Source organism: Lycium ferocissimum, chromosome 1 (genome assembly GCF_029784015.1).
Source record: "Lycium ferocissimum isolate CSIRO_LF1 chromosome 1, AGI_CSIRO_Lferr_CH_V1, whole genome shotgun sequence".
Classification (NCBI taxonomy): Eukaryota; Viridiplantae; Streptophyta; class Magnoliopsida; order Solanales; family Solanaceae; genus Lycium; species Lycium ferocissimum.
This window is the reverse complement of record NC_081342.1, coordinates 32,559,132-32,566,812: the sequence shown is the minus strand read 5'-3', so window position 1 is coordinate 32,566,812 and position 7,681 is coordinate 32,559,132.

Here is a 7,681-nt window from a genome sequence, read left to right as displayed (position 1 = left end):
TTCGGAAGACAACTTTCATTCTTTATCAAATCAAATAAAACTAGTCGTATGAATTAGTAAACATATAAAGTTCGTAATATAATGCATATTGATACATCGGCTTACATAGTGACTTACAAAGCGAGCATCTTATATACACGACAACATATAAAAGTCTCTAACACTTAACTCCGAGATATGTCATAACATAAGCACTCGACTCGGCGGCACTGTGAGGAAGTGGAGCTCTCGCCAATCCAAATTTTGGACATCTTCTACTAACATCTTTTACTCATCCGGTGTACCCGCGTGGCACGAAACGACCCCAGACAAGAAAATTCGATACGGAATATATCGGTATGAAAGCATGAAAGACGATAAAAACGAGGATCATAATCGAAATAGGGGTTAGTGAACGAGTATAATAACCGCATAACCAAAGCTTGCCTTTTGAAACACTTATCATGCATATACATATGTCGGTAAGTAAATCATATCATAATCATATCATCGTATCATCGTACATATATACGGTACCCGGCCCTCTAGTGAGGGACTCGATGAGTAAAATCATATCATAATCATGTCATCATATCATCGTACATATATACTGCACTGCGCTCTCTGGCGAGGGACTCGGTGAGTAAAATCATATCATCATGTCATCATATGCATCATGTCATCATAAATATATATACCGTACCCGGCCCTCTAGTGAGGGACTCGGTGAATAGAATCATCATATGCCATCCTGGCCGCCATCCCCACATCATCACATCATCATATAATCATATCATCATATATATATATATATACGTACCCGTCCCCTAGTGAGGGACTCGGTGAACAATGCAGAGAGTGTGCACGAATACGTACCTCTCTCTATATTTCTTACCATCTCAAAACTTGCACGCCAGAAATACCAATAATGCCTCATGGCCAACATACATATATACATATCATATCATATCAAATGCCACACGTGGCTCCCAATATCATCAACAAGACAAAAATAATGAACATACCGTATGCCTAACTCAAATGAAGACCCTCGTTATACTTTCTTGTTTACTTTCCCTCTTAATCTTCAACTTGTATCTCAATCGTACTTCAATATCTTTCCTATTGCATCTTTCATACCTTTGCTTACCCGCGTGCTTTGTGATTTCCAATATCGCTAGTCACATTTTTTCTATCGATGCCATTCTTCTCGAAATCAAAAGTTAGTACCGGAATCTCATTCCTCGTGACTTGGCTCTATGGCACGATCTAATATGCGAAAGAAGAGTAACCACCCTAGACGCCCGTAGCCTCCCGTTTATAACGGGCGCGCTTTCACACCATAAACAGATCATCGGACACGACTTTGCGTACAACCCCTAGGACGAATCCAAGCTCGATACCAATTTGTCATGTCGATTGTTTTCATCTTACACTTACATCTCTTGCACTCGCTTCCCTTGGCAGGTGTACTTATACCGTTATCCGATTATATCATTTCTCATGTCCATATTTCCGTATTCCCAACCGTTCAGATCGCACCTTCGTCGTCGTTACTTATAAATACTTAGTTATCGGCCTTTGGATTTCTCCCTCATTTTACCTCGTTCTTCATCCTTTCTATAACCGAGTCTTTTTCACTATCCCGTCGCTTTATAGTACTCGTATCCTTGGCTACATATGTCATGACCTATTACTACATCGTTATCTCGCTTTCTTCTTATTTCCTTCTTCAATTCACCCTTTCTTTTCTTACACTCGCTATCATTTCCATGACCATATGACCTCTATTCTAACTTTCCATACGTAACTTAATAAGCCTTCCTTATTCGTTCTATAGCTCGCTTTTCCGTTTCACACTTGCCTTTATATTCTAGCTACATGGATCACATCATAGCTTTGGCCACTTTCTCACTAGGCTTTACTTATTTTCATAACAATCCTCATTATGTCCTGTTCGTATTCGATCCCATAGCGTAACACTTCTTAATTTCTTACCCCTCTACCTTTTCCGGTCCACTTTATCCTTAATATCACACAAGTTGTCTTATCCATACATTCATATCCATCGTAATTATTTTTCCACCCTTGTCTTAATCATACTATTACTTCTTTTAGCTATAAGCTCGTCATAATTCACCCTCGCTATCAATTCGGTCGGTACTTTAAATAAATCTCTATCAAGGTTCGCCGACCTTTTCTAAATCGTCCCTTAGTATCACAAGCACTTTCCAATTTCTTTTATCATATCGACACCGACCTTCTAATTATTATTATCCTCACTTCAAAGAATTAACTTCTTTCCCGATGTCGCCGTACTCGTAGCTTAGTCGATCTTATCATTACTATGGACACGGCCTTTCAAGTCGTATTACAAACCTATATCTCGTTTTCTCTTTATTTAAGGAAAATTTCGGCAAAGTTTCCTCTATAAACTCAACATCCCCGAGAATTCAACTCGGCCAAATATTCAACAACAATACCAACAACCATATTAACAATATCAATAATCAATTTCAAACGCATTCTAACATTAATAACTCCTTTCTACATAATTCGACCCGCATTCAATTTACCTTCCATTTAACTACATACATTCAAGTCAACATCGACGCTCACATATTCAAATACTAATCCGAGATCATTCAAACAAGATTCAAGAATGCTTCCAACAATCCACAAAGTATCCAAATCACCCCATCCAACACACAATGCAACGTGAAACCTTCCAAGTTCAAGAAAACAACAACAACACATTTCTTTCTTTCAAATTCATCAACTACACCAACAATCCACACTTTAGCAACATTATCTTCATAAATACAAGAAACTATATTTAATTCACATTAGCTTCCAAACAGCCCACACACGATTTTATCTTCAACTTAATTCATTAAACCTTTATTTACATCATAGAATCCACAACACAACAACCAAAAATACTAAATAAAATTTAGTTAATTCCTTGTCACAAAACAGCCCATATTCACGGCTCAACATCAACATACAAAGTTTCATGAATTTCATCCATTTCTACACATTATTCCCTCCGTTCTAATCCGTTAAAACTCTGAATAAACTTGTTAATAATGAAAAGGAACCTTAATCTTACCTTAAGTGTGCAGCCACCACGTCCACTCTCTTCTTCTTGGTTGATTTTTAGCTCAAATTGAAGGCAACGCGACGTACGACACTTTTCTCTTCATGGGCTTCGAAATTCGGGCGCGGATTTTGGTCAAAATTAGTTTTTCTCTCTAGGCTCTCCTCTCTCTTTTTCTCCAGAATTTTCTGGGTGTTTTGGTATGAAAAATGAGAAAAGGCTGATATTTCATTTAAAAAGGTGTGGGTAATGGGCCGACCCGGTTGGGCTCGGGTTGGGCTCTGGCCCACTGACCTTTCTGCCTTAAAACGTCTATATATCCTTATCCCTATGTCGCTTGTGAACCTACAACCTATGGTTGGAAAGCTATTTCAATTATCTACAACTTTTATTCTGGGAGTTTTCCCAAATTCCAAACTCATAATACCGTTTTGGCCCCTCAAAGTCAGATCACCCGAAGACGTTTTCTTAAATCACCCTTTTGGAGGGCTTACACTCATTTTTAGCTTATGGGTCCTTCTTAGGACTTGCTCAACTTCACATGTACCACCCATATATCTCTTCATATGTCCTTTATAAAATCCCGACTTGTGGGTCCCACCTTAACACACGGCCACTTTGGCCTTTTCATGAAATTTTTATTTCAACTTCTAGCCCCTAATTTCCCTTAATATTCCATACCAATAAAATTCATAAGCAACTTGTGCATTAAAATAAAATCGGAGGTCAAAAGTATCAACCTTGTATCCCGAACTAGTCTTGTCCTTAACCTATCATGGTTAGCTTGGATTATCCCAACGTACAAAATACGGGATATAACATCCATAATATCCTTGCTTCCACAAATGCTAGAAGCCTATGAATCTCATGATCCTTACGATATTCTTGAGCTTATTCATGATCTTGAGACTATTCTTTGAGATTGATCTTACCTCATAATACTTGTTCTTTCGAGGTGAGATATAGCGATGATGATTCTATTCCTAATGCTATCTAAGTTCATGATTCTCAAAACTCCCATGACACCGAGCCTACATGGCCGATTAAGATAATACCATGCAATACGCTATGTGTATATATATGTACTCGAGACATCGTTCGTACTAACGTCCCTTCTTGTGGACACTGTGTTCATGCCCATAGGTGTAGATAGACAAGACGAGGATCTTTCATCGTAGGCTGCCTTCAGGTACCAATTCTGATTGGTGAGATCTACTTCTTCCTAGAGCGCTGCCGAGTCTGGATGTATATATGTTTGCATGATTTTTGTTCAGGGCATGTCGAGGGCCCTGTCCCGACTTGAACACTTCAGTCATGTTCATAGAGGCTTTGCGGCTTCCGTGTATAGCTTCGTTATGTTCTCGGTCATTATATTGGCGTCGTGGGTCCATTGGACATATATTTATACATGATATTACGTTCATAGCTAACCTTAGCCTTATTTTGTCATTCGAGACATAGAGAATACAAGTTATAATTTGGTTTGCTCGGTTTTCGTAAGGTGCCGGGTGCCAATCACGCCTTACCAAGGGTGGGGTGTGACACTGTCCTAGTAAGAATAAGGTATGAATCTCTCCCTATGGATATTGTTTTAGGTTTACTTACGGGAATAGAGCAATTAAATAGCCGTATAACGGAGTAGTTGGTTAAAAATTCGGATAAACATCATATGAGATGTCTTATGGAGTATGTTGATGATAGTGATGATGTTGGTATTGTAGTTTTTGTTGTTAGTTGTTGGTAATGTGATTTCGGGCTAGGGATATAAACAGGGGAGATGCTGCCGAAATTTCGACAGATTCTAGAAAGAGTTAATTTAAAGGGTTAAGATAAGCACTTGATAACAAGCCTAACAATAGTATGAATTCCCTTGATTGTAGATTTGCGAGTTCGAGAAGTAGAAGTTGAGCAAATAGATAAGCTTCAAGGTATGTAAAGCTATCCTTCTTCCTTCTTTGGCATGAATTACATAGAGTGAAATAACGACGAACATATATGATTCCAATGAACTCTAGTTCTCGCAGTACTTGACTTGTTGCCTTTGGTCCCCAAGTATTGGTTCATCTATTTATTCTCCGGAATCCAAAATGATGATTCCTTTCGTACATGATTGCTCCTAATATTCGTGCACATTTTCATTGCATTATTACACCGAGTCACTACTAGAGGGTCGGGTACGATATATATTTATATTTCACGAGTCTCACTGAGAGAGGGCCAAGTACGGTATATAATTATATTTCACCGAGTCCCTCACTAGAGGGCCGGGTACGGTATATATTTATATTTCACCGAGTCCCTCACTAGAGGGCCGGGTACAGTATATATTTATATTTCACCGAGTCCCTCACTAGAGGGCTGGGTACGGTATATAATTATATTTCACCGAGTCCCTCACTAGAGGGTCGGGTACGGTATATATTTGTATTTCACCGAGTCCCTCACTAGAGGGCTGGGTACGGTATATAATTACATCTCACCAAGTCCCATAATGGGCTGGGTACGATATATATTATTATCTCACCGAGTCACATAATGGGTCGGGTACGGTATACAAAATATATATATACATGACTCACCTCATAAGGTACAAATGCATTGGTATCCCTTGATTATCATACTTATCTCCTGTCATCCTTTCACTCGGTCGCGATCTTCACACGTACTTCATGCTTTACATATTCGGTACATTTTCCGTACCGACCCCATTTCTTCGGGTGCATTTCATGCCCATAGTTACGACACCCGGTTTGGAGATCCGCCGCCTAGGACTTCGGTGGGTTGCTTTGAGAGCTCTATTGTTCCGCAGCTTAAGCCATTTTGGTACAGATCCTTTGATTTAAACTTATGCACATTCGGGGTACGGCGGGGCCCTGTCCCGTCATACTTCACTATTATACTCTTAGAGGTCTGTGGACATGTGTAGGTTACATATGTCACGACCCAACCCCGTAGGCCATGACTAGTGCCCGAACTGGACACTCGTATACGTACCTATTACCTATAATCAATCCGAAACTAAACATAATATGGAATTTATAAAAAGAAACGGAACGTCATCTCAGAACTGTCATTATATATATCAAGGCAACTTTGTCGCCGAGGAGTCACAACCAATCATGCATGACATAATACGCAAGCCGACAAGGTTGCCACTACATACAACATCCCAAAATATATACGCAAGCCGACAAGGCCGCCACTACGTACGGAACATCCCAAAATAAGTCATATTGACACGGTACTGAACAACATCTATGTACAATCCCCACATATGTCTAAAGACCTCTAAGAGTATCAACAGTAACATATGACGAGACAGGGCCCCGCCGTACCCCATGGATAAACATATATATACATCAAAAGGATCTATACCAAAAGTCTAGGCTCCGGGACAATGGAGCACTCCAAGATAGCTGAATAGAAATCCTAAGCTGGCGGATCACCGAAGCGAGTATCTGTACCGCGAGCATGAAACGCAACCCCCGAAGAAAGAGGGTCGATGACGAGATATGTACCGAGTATATAAAGCATGAAATACAATAAGGAAGATCATAAGCGGGAATAGAGATTCCGTGAGACAAGTATGATAATCAAGAAATCACGTACACGTGCCTTATGAAATAAAATCATGCATAGCTATATCATATACCATATCCGGCCCATTATGGACTCGGTGAATAAGTCGTATACATGTATACCATACCCGGCCCATCATGAGACTCGGTGCCATCATCACATCATCATATTATCATGTCATCATATCATCATATCATCATATATATATATGTATATACGTGCCGACCCTCTAGTGAGGGACTCGGTGAATAATGCGGTGGCGTGCACGATAACATACCGGCCCGGGACTCGGTGAAATATATAATAACGGTATGCACGAGTAGAGCAGTGAGCAACCATATGCAAACTAAATCATCATCCGAGACTCAATGGAATAAGAAGAATGAACTAACATTTGAATACCAAAGTCGATGGTCATGTCACGTGCCACCGAATGTCATTATGGAGTATATCAAATAGGACTTCTAGAATCATAGACACGTATCAAGATAATATGAAACAGCTTATGGAATTCAAGGACATTAGCCATCCTAGTGTCTCTAAGAATAGGAGCTTATACATTCGTCATTTGTTCGTTTCATATAAATCATGCCAAAAGAAAGAAAGGATAGCTTTACATACCTTATCCTTCCAATCTAACCATAAATCGAGATCCCGGGCTTCCCAATCTACAACAACATTATTGATATCAAGTATTAACTATAGCGCACTCAAAAATCCAAAGCCTAAGCTAGCACGTTACTTAACAAAATTCTTCAAAGATTTCCCAAAACTTAATAATCCTCGAGATTCCAATTCAGCCAAAACATCAATCAAAATACCAACAACAACAATACCAACAATTTCATATCAACTAGAATTAAATCCATTCTTAAATCACTTTCCAAAACAACCCAATATACACTTATACCGATGCTTGTATATACTTCTTTATTTTCGTATATACATAGTACAACAACAAACACAACGACAACAACTACGCCTAATCCCATGATATTTCAGTCCACAAAACAATTCATAACA